We start from the raw sequence: 9976 nt of genomic DNA on the forward strand, positions 1-9976 counted from the left end.
CAATGGAGTGGTTGGACACCAAAAAGCATAACATTAATTAAAATATAAAAGGAAAAAGATAAATGTAAACTTAGGCTCCGTTTGGAAAGATGGATTTGGGGTAGGGCTGGGTATAGGGTTATCTAACCCGCATAACTCGTCCTACCCGACCCTACATGTACATGTATGGGCGGTTTCGCAAATGCAATAGGACAGGGTGTGGTTTGAAATATTTCAAATTTTCGGGTTGCAGGTGGGTTACGGGTTTGACCCGCGCTTGCCACAACCGCCCGCACTTCTTTTTTTTTTGAAAAAAGCTGGACCGTTCATATTCCATCATGCATAGATATTTTTTGCCCCAAACAAAACCAATTGAGAACAAAACAAAACCCTAATCTCACTCTCTTATCTTACTGAGAGCACTGAGAGAGAGCCCTTTTCATCTTCTCATCTCATCTCACTCTCTCTCTCTCTCTCTTGTTTTTCATCTGCGACGATCGACCTTCGCAATCGACTCTCTCTCTCCGACAACTCTGAGGTAAGGCTCTCTGTGTCTCGCTCTCTCTCCCCGATCTGTGATTTGTTTTGTATCTCTGTCTCTGTCTCACCCTCTCTCATTTTTCAGCTGCACAACTCGCACCGATCGACCTTCATCTACTCATCTCTCTCTCATTTTTCATTTGCGCAGCTCGCACGCGACGATCAACCTTCGCAATCGACTCTCTCTCTCTTCGGCAACTCCGAGGTAAGGCTCTCTTTGTCTTCGCAATCGACCTTCGCAATCGATTTGTCTGTGTTTTTGTTTTTGAGTGCAAGTCTGGGTCTATTAAAATAATAATAAATAAACAAGTCTTTGGTTTACAATTTCAAGTAAACATTAATTTGAGTGCCCGCATATACACTTTGCTATTATTGTTTCAAAATTTCGTTCATAGTCTGATCTGTTGTTGTTTCAAAATTTTGTTTGATTAGGAGTTCTACAATTTGTTCATGAGAAGTTTATATTGTGTTTGAATTTCATTTCTTAAAAAAATAAATAATAAAATTGTTGGGGGAAATAAAAAGTGAAAACAAATTTACTTCACAAAGTGTACAAAGAATTTGGATCTTAAGTTTTTTTCGATTTAAAAAATAAAATTTGACTTGTTAACAATTCGTAGGGTGTGTTTCACGCTGACTTTTCCCGGTGTACGCAAAAGCCAATGAGTTCAAAATCTTATGAATCTCAAAGAAGTCATATGATATTGCCAAAGTGGATTGAATCTGGTGGGTGGGTGGGTTTGTCTGTTTGAATTTTAATTGAATTTTAGAAGTGGATATTGAATCTGAAATTTGCTATTCTGCTATCCTGCTATATTTAAATTGAATCTGAATTGAATTTTAGAAGTGGATATTGAATCTGAAATCTGCTGCTATTCTGTTATATTTAAATTGAATCTGAATTTTTTTTTGAAATTGAATCTGAATTTTTTTTTTTTGAATTTGAATTGAATTTGCTATTATGTTGCTGCTATTCTATTATTTTTTAAATTGAGTTATGCTATTCTGTTACTCTGGGTGGGTGTTATTGAATCTGAATTGAAATTGAATCTAAATTTTTTTTTGGAAGTTAAATCTAATTTTTTTTTTATAATCTGAATGAAATTGAATCTGATTTTTTTTTTTTTATAATCTAAATTGAATCTGAATTTTTTTTTAATCTGAATTGAATTTGTAGTACAGTTTGAATGGAGGATACTATTGAATCTCTCGCAATGAATCTTTTACCTCCGGAATCCTCTAATTCTCAAATGAATTCCCCCTTGGAACTTGGATGTGATTCATGATGACAGAGTTTGAGATAGTGTTGCTTGGATGAATGTTTTTATTTTATTGAACAACAATTTTATTTTATTTTGTTCTTGCATTTTGGATGAATGTAATAGCTAATGAAACAACAATTTTAATTTTATTTTTTTCATTTTATTATCACATTTTAGATGAACGTAATAGTTAATGAAGAATTACTTTTAGGTAAGCTTAGAAATTTGAATGATTTTATTTTAATTTTGTATTATTGGGTAGTAGTAGATGGAGAATGTTGAGAAAGTAGTTGTAGAATGAGATTGATGATTTAGTTAGGATTTTGAATGATTTTATTTTAATTGTATTGTTGGGTAGTAGATTAATTTTGAATGATTTTGAATGATTTGTTTGTGTTAGGAATTGATTTTGTTGTGTTTTTCATTTTATAAGTTTTAATTCATTAATCATTAATGTTCGAGCATTTTAGAAAATTGAAAGAAAATTACCCAAAATAAATATTTATAAAATGGAAAAAAAAAACTCAAAAATTAATTTTTAAAGGAAAATATCCAAACCGCAAATCGCCCGCACATTCGTAAACCTTATTCGCACAAATAGCAAACCGCACTGCGAGCGGTTGCGGTTTGACTTTTTTTCAAACCGCATACATGCGGGTGGGTCAAAACTGAATCGCAACCCGCACAAAACCGATCCGCGAACACCCATAATTTGGGGCTTTTTTGGCTATTTTAGCCACAAAAGGAAAAATAGGCTATTTTAACAACAAAAAATAAAACATCACATCCAATCCATAATCATTACACTATTCTCTCACAAAAAAAAAGTTGAAAAAGTTAAAAAGCCAAAAAATCCTTCCCAAATCGAGCTTTTTAGACCAGGCTAAAATAGCAAAAAAAGTTAAAAAGCTAAAAAGTCAACCCACTTTCAAAACGAAGCCTTAATAAAGTAGTTTTTTTTTTCTTTTTTTTTTTTGAAAATCTTAATAAAGTAGTCTATTAGGTCGTATTTGTCTATATTTCATGGACAGTTTCACTGGTTTAGGGCATGGGTATTTGGGAGGGAGGGAGAGAGGGAGGGAGAGGTAGGGCATTAGGGTTATTTGAGAGATTTCACTAATTAAAAAAAAAAATAGAAATTATAGTTAAAAGGTCTAGTGAAATACATTTAAATATATTTTTTTTTGGTGTATAAGATGTCACCAAAGTGAAGCCAAGCATGTACTATCAGGTTCAAAAGGATGTGCCCAAGGTGATATGCTCAATCAGAAAATGCAAATGCCAGTATGATATCATTTATAAATTAATTTTTATGATTATTATTGTTAATGTATATATGGTATATATTCTTACATATATTAGGTATTGATTTCCTAGATATATTAGGTATTGGCATAGTTAGATCTCTTATAGGATACTCTTTTTCATAGTTAGATTTCTAATAAGATACTCTTTCTCAGCCTATATATACAAACCTTCTATTGTATAGGATATTGATTCAATACAATTGATTCAATACAATTCATTCAATACAATACATATTATTTTTTTTCTCTCTCTCTCTCTACTATTCTAACATGATATCAGAGCTATAGGTTAAGCTCTTGGTGTTCTTCGCCTTACCGGCAGGCGGTAGCCTTGCCTTGGCCGCCCGCCGGACCTCAACCTATTCCGCTATCATATTTTCCTGTCAATATCGTTTCATGGTCATCTCTTCATTTGTCTGCTGATTTATTCCTACCCTAAATATCTCTTTAAGGTTTTTTTTTTTTTTTTTTTTTGTGCTTCTGCTCCACTCTGTTTTTCCCTCTGCTTCAATCTTAAATAAGTTTCTATCTTCAAACCTATTTGAATTTGAGGGGGGCATATTATACCTGTATCATGGTGAACATGGTTATACACCATGCAAACCACCTAAGTCGTCTCCTTTTGGCGACACTCTCTAAGCCGTCTCCTTGGCGCACAACCCAAGCCGCCTCCTTTGGCACATAATCCAAGCTGCCCTCTCTGGTGTACAACCCAAGCCGCCCCATTTGGCGCACAATCCAAGCCATCTCCTAGCGCACTCAATTATCTGTTGCCATCATCGTTCAACACCACGTTATAAGTTATGTGTGTGCCACGCTTGCTGGTTCAACATCCAGTTTTCTACATCGGTCTGGCACGACCCCTTTAAAATGTCCCGACATTAATTCCGGTTAGCTCCTACATCGGTTCGACATGACCCCTTCAAACTGTCCTGGCATTGATTCTGGTTAGCTCTTACATCGATCCGGCATGACCCCTTCAAACTGTCCCGACATTGATTCCGATTAGATCCTACATCGGTTCGGTATGATCCCTTCAAACTATCCCGACATTAATTCTGGTTTGCTCCTACAACGGTCTAGCATGACCTTAATCTGATCTCGGCATTAGTTCTAGCCAATTTTTACAACGGTCCGGCATGACCTGAAACTGTCCTGTCATTAGATCCAGCCAGTTTTTCCAACAGTCCGACATGACCTTAAACTGTCCTGTCATTAGATCTAGCCAGTTTTTCCAACAGTCCGACAAGACCTTAAACTGTCCTGGCAGCCAATTCCTACAATGGTCCGACACGACCATAAACTGTCTCTCGGTATTAGTTCCAATCAATTTCTATATCGGTTTGACACGATCATAAACTGTCTCCCGGCTTTAGTTTCGGCCTCTGATCTATTTCAAGCGCCCTTGCGCTCACGTTCGGATTTTGCAATCTATTTGCCTTTTTATTTTTTTAGTTTTACTTCATGTTTTAGTTTCTCTCTCCAAACTCAAGATGTTTATTCTCCTTGAGTTTGAGAGAGGATGTTAATGTATATATGGTATATATTCCTACATATATTAGGTATTAATTTCCTAGATATATTAGGTATTGTCATAATTAGATCTCTTATAGGATACTCTTTCTCATAGTTAAATTTCTAGTAGGATACTCTTTCTCAGCCTATATTTACAAGCCTTCTGTTGTATAGGATATTGATTCAATACAATACATATTATTTTCTCTCTCTCTCTCTACTATTCTAACAATTATTTTTTAGATTAATAGTTAAAAAAATGAAAATAAAAATGTAAATCTTTTTAATGTAAGTTTTGATTATGATAATTTGTATTAAAAAGAATTGAACCCATTTAATTAAATAAACTCTCACAATTTTATTTTATTTTATTTTATTTTATTTTATTTTTTTGTGTGCATTTCCTTAAAAGCTTTTGGGCAAATTACACTAACGGTATTTGTAGTTTAGAACTTGTGTCACTTTAGTTTCTGACCTTTCAATCTTGATACATTTTACTTTGAATTTTAAATCTTATTCTAAAGAGTAATGTTAGGGATCATGAAAAAAATGTCATGAAGATAATCATGAAAGATTCCCCCCCTTTGGATTACACATACAATAAAACACTACACACTAATCAAAGGATAAAAAATCTTCATAATGCATTTCATGATATTTTTTTCATCCTTTGATTAGTGTGTGGTGTTTTATTGTATGTGTAATCCAAAGGTGCAAAATCTTTCATGATTATCTTCATGACATTTTTTTCATGATCCCTAACATTACTCATAAGGACAATTGAAGATATCATTGCTCCATTTCAAGAGCAAAGTCGTTATTTTAATAAAATATAAACTAATTTGAAAAAAATAAATGTCAAAAAATTATTACTACCCACCAAAGATAAAATTATATAAAAATTATAAATCTTTTACATTTTTATTATTTATTTTTTTACCAGATTAATTTTTGGTATGCGTTTGAATGATAATCATGTAATGGGTTGTTGGTTGTTTTTGTTAATGTTTTTGGATGATTATCATGAAATAGATTATATTTTTTGTTAACAGATAGTTTTTTATGGTTATCATGTAATGGAATTTTTAATGTGTAATCGATATATTTATATACGAAATATTTTTAGTTTTGGATTTTTTGATTTAATGGATTGGTTTAATAGTAATATCAAAGTTGTTATCATATTTGACATTTGAAAAAATTGAAACTAATTTAATGAAAATAAATATAAAAATAAAAAAATTTATTTCTACACTCCCAAAAGATAAAATTATATAAAAATGATATGTTTTTAATTTTTTTTCACAAATTTAATTTTTAGTTTCTTAAAAAAAAATCTGAAAATAGATTCTAAAAACTAAACCAAACCAAACAAAACTTTGTAACCAAGAAAGTTTTATGATTATTCATTAAAAAAAAGGCCATTACATTTCAAATAATATACAAGTTAACTAACACAAAATAAGTTGTATAATGACTTTGCCTTTGAAATTGACCGTTTGTAAAGAAAACATCTTTGATTGTAATAAGATTCAAAATTCATGGTCAAATGTATCACAATTAAAAAGTTACGAATTAAAGTAACACAAGTTCCAAACTACAAAGACTGTTAGTGTAGTTTGCTCAAAGTCTTTTTTACACCAGTAATTAAGAAAAAATGATGAGTCTCTTTTGTCTATACGGATATAAGGATTTCAAATAAATTAAAGTTACAAATTATAGCTTAAAAAAATCTCACATTTTTTGGTCACAGAAAATATAATTTAAAATAGAAACCAAATACCATTAATCAATTTTTTTTGAAAAAAAAAACTATTAGTTAAATAAATTAACTTATAAATACTACTAAACTGACCTGTTAGCTTCCAAACCTTGAAGGCTTTTCTTACTACAATTGTGAGATTATCAAGGAGCATGGTTTAATTGAACGATTCTACAAACTTGAACCATCAACACTGGCTTTGAAATCTAGTAGTCTTGGAATAATACTTTCTCACTATTTAGCAAGTGACAATTATTTTATTGTCTCTAAAAAATAAATATAAAATTAATTAATCTTACTATTTTAACTAATTAGGAAGCGACAATTGTTTTATTGTTTCTAAAACATAAATATAAAATTAATTAATTTCACTATCTTAACTAGCAATAGGGGAATTAAGACACCATGCATCTCATAATTTTTCATGTCAATTGATACGCTTATTTTGGAAGCAACAATGCTATATGCACATAAATTCTCACATGAAGATAGGGCTTACGGACCCTTGTAGAACTCACCCTTATGTAGGGGTGGATATCGGCCCCGTTGGTCAGGCTAGTTCGCTTGGTTTAGTCCGATTTTTTTAAGATTTGGAAAGGTTATTTTAGTCTATAAGGTCTGGCTGGACCAACATTTTTAACTTAAAATATTAATGGGTTGGGCTCAAGATTTATACTTTCAACTCAGCCCGGCTAGCTAATTAATTAATTAATATATATATATATATATATATATATATTTGAGATCTACATTTTATCTTTGTTGATTTTATTAAAACTCACATTTGTGGTGATGTATGATTAAATTTATTTAAGAAATCTTTCAATTTATACACACATTTTTTTAATTTATAATGATATCAATATATTTATTTAAGAAATATAATGTGTGATTGAATTTAATTATGAAATATTTTAAATTTTTTTGACATATAACTCGATGGGTGAACTTAAGATATATAATTATTTTTTAGACCGGTCTTGAACAGATATAGAGTCCCAATATCAGAGCCAAACCAAGCTTAGACAAATACAAAATTCCTTATTATATTGTGCGTTGTGACGGCCCGACCTAAACCCATAGCCAGATGTTTATCCACCCCTACCCTTATGTGAGAGTTTTTGCACATTCTATACACATTTTATGGTAAAAATTTTCCCTATTGCTCAACAAATATTATTTCTCTTTTGGAAGTGAAAAATCAACTTTAATTCTGTGATGACCGTATACCTTACTCATCCCGCTTTCCTTCATTTAAACTTTGGGTTTGTCTTGTGGGGTGCCGGGTTGACTGGAAGCCTTGTTATTCGTTTGGGTTTGTGGTGTCTGGAGGTCTCTCTCTAATAAGTTCTTGTTCTTGTTTATTTCGGTGTTGACTTTTCTCTTGCTTCGGAGGATACACGATTGAGTCCGGAGTGTCCGGGAGTAAACGAACAAATTTCTGGGTTGCTAGGCCAGGGCCGCACGTGCGGGGAGGGGTGAACTTCAGAGGGTTGCACACTGCCTAAAAGGCAAGTGCGGAATGAGGTGCAGCAAGGGCAGGCCGCACGTGCGGGGTTGAGGGCCGCACGTGCGGGAGAGAGGCTCTGCACGTGTTGGGCACATGCCGCACGTGCGGGACGCTAGCAGATCCGGAAACTCTGTTTTTATTTCTCACTTTGGCTGAAATTGCTTCACTTTCTAACCCTTCTCTCTCACTCTAAAAGTCATTTTTGCTCCTCCTTCTCTCTAAAAACTTCCAACAAACCTGCAAAATCCTTGATCTCTTGAAATTCCTTGGGTCTAGATCCATCTTCTCTCACAAGTCTTGAAGATCAAAGCTAGGGCTACGTTGTATACGGTGGAGATTGAGTTTGTAGCATCTTAGATATTATCAAAATTGAGGTAGGGACTTTCTTGAGTTATATATACATGTTTTGCAAGATTAAATGCTGATTTTATGTTTCTCTTGAATTTATTTTGAGAGTTGGGGATGTGGCTCAAGAGTGTAGAGATTTTTCAAAAGGGGTTTAAACTTTCAAATGTTTCTAGTCAATCCTTGAGGGCTTCATCTTATTAATCTAAGAAAGATGTTTTTGGATGGGGTTTCACCAAGAAATGGGAAGATGTTTTGGTTTTTGATAAAGAACCCTAGAAATTTGAGAATTTTGGGGCATATGGGCAAAACCTATGGATTTTCTTTCTTTCTTTCTTGTGTTCAATGAATGAAGGAGTGTAGATTTTATCATATGTTTTGTTAAATAGCAATCTTCTTAGTATATGAACAATGAGAAATTATATTAACATTATTACTAAATACATGAACATGTATAGTTGAGAAGTGGCAAATTGGTGTTTACCATGGATTATAAAAATTGTAAATTCTTGGAGATTAATGTTGAAAACATCACATGTAGTCTTGAAGAAACTAATTTGTATGAATAGTGCATGATGAGAAATTGTTGTTGCTATGAGTTAATGGCATATGGTTATTTTGTGAAATAACATTGAAGAGAGGAAATGAGAAATGTATTTATTCGATATTGTTGTCGAGTTACATGAAATGGAGAAATGCTATGAGGCATGGAAGAACATTGCATTGCATTCGCATGAAATTACTTATTATGCATTGTGAATTTAGATTGGAAACATTTAATTCAAGAAAAGATTTCTTTGTAATAAGAACTATGGAAATGTGTATGGGGTAAATACATTGGTAAGTCTAAATATGAGGTGTAGATGAATTGATAAGTTAGCCTAAGTGTCCAGGGTGAAAGACCGAAAACAAGCGCGAAGGAGGTACCACTTCCCTTCCGGTTAGCAACCGATAAAGTGGGGTTATTGGTAGTGCTTGTTGAACCCACTTGCAGACACCAACCTAGGGATTACTTGTGTCGTATTTACCGCCCCTATTGATTAAAAATTGGGAGTTTGAAATTTATGAGATTACATAATATTATTGAAAATAAGGTGATTTTCAAGTAGTGCATGAAATGAAACTCTTCTTTATAATGGCATTGGCATGGCATCACATTTGCATTTAATATTGAAAAATTTTGCATAACTGTATATACTTTGTAAGGATTCTCTATTAGGCTTTATGCTCACCCCTATGGGATTTTGGTGCAGGTAAAGATGTAGTGATCTCGCCGAGTTGAGGGCATGGATATATTTGTGAAGAGTAGATTGCTCTTTTATTTTTGTTGTAAATTTTGTAAAGCCAAGGGCTAAACATGTATGGGTCCAATGGACCATTTTGGTGTAACCAAGCTCATGTCTTGGAACTTGTAAGCCCTTGAGGGCCTTTATTTGTTTTGGTTAAATGATTTCACATGCTATAGATTCATGTACTAGTTTTCTATGAATGTATAATCGCATGTGAGAATTACTTTTGTATACACATTTGAATTTATGTAATGGAACGTGATGAATACAACCTTCTGGCATCACTTGTGTGACAGTATTATGATTTAGTGAATATGGGTTGATGCATTATATTTATGTTGGATTATTTCGGGGTGTTACAAATTCTCTTTTGAAGAAGTCAAAGTCAACCATGTCGACAAATGCATACATATACACGCTTTCTCTAGAAGGTTGCTTGGCCAACTTTATCTAACTTCAAACCATTA

General features: G+C 32.9%; 1 long non-coding RNA gene across 2 annotated transcripts; it reads left to right on the forward strand.

The window, feature by feature from the left end:
- Nucleotides 1-279: 279 nt before the first annotated feature.
- LOC114307092 (uncharacterized) lies at nt 280-2005 on the forward strand. 2 transcript variants are annotated; one of them, XR_014332717.1, is made up of 3 exons: nt 280-517; nt 605-724; nt 1697-2005. It is a non-coding gene; the product is annotated as an uncharacterized LOC114307092 (long non-coding RNA). The 2 variants fall into 2 exon arrangements; XR_014332718.1 differs by having other exon boundaries at nt 308-517; nt 668-724.
- Nucleotides 2006-9976: the final 7971 nt, after the last annotated feature.

This window comes from Camellia sinensis, chromosome 6 (assembly GCF_055761805.1).
Source record: "Camellia sinensis isolate YWXY chromosome 6, ASM5576180v1, whole genome shotgun sequence".
Lineage (NCBI taxonomy): Eukaryota > Viridiplantae > Streptophyta > Magnoliopsida > Ericales > Theaceae > Camellia > Camellia sinensis.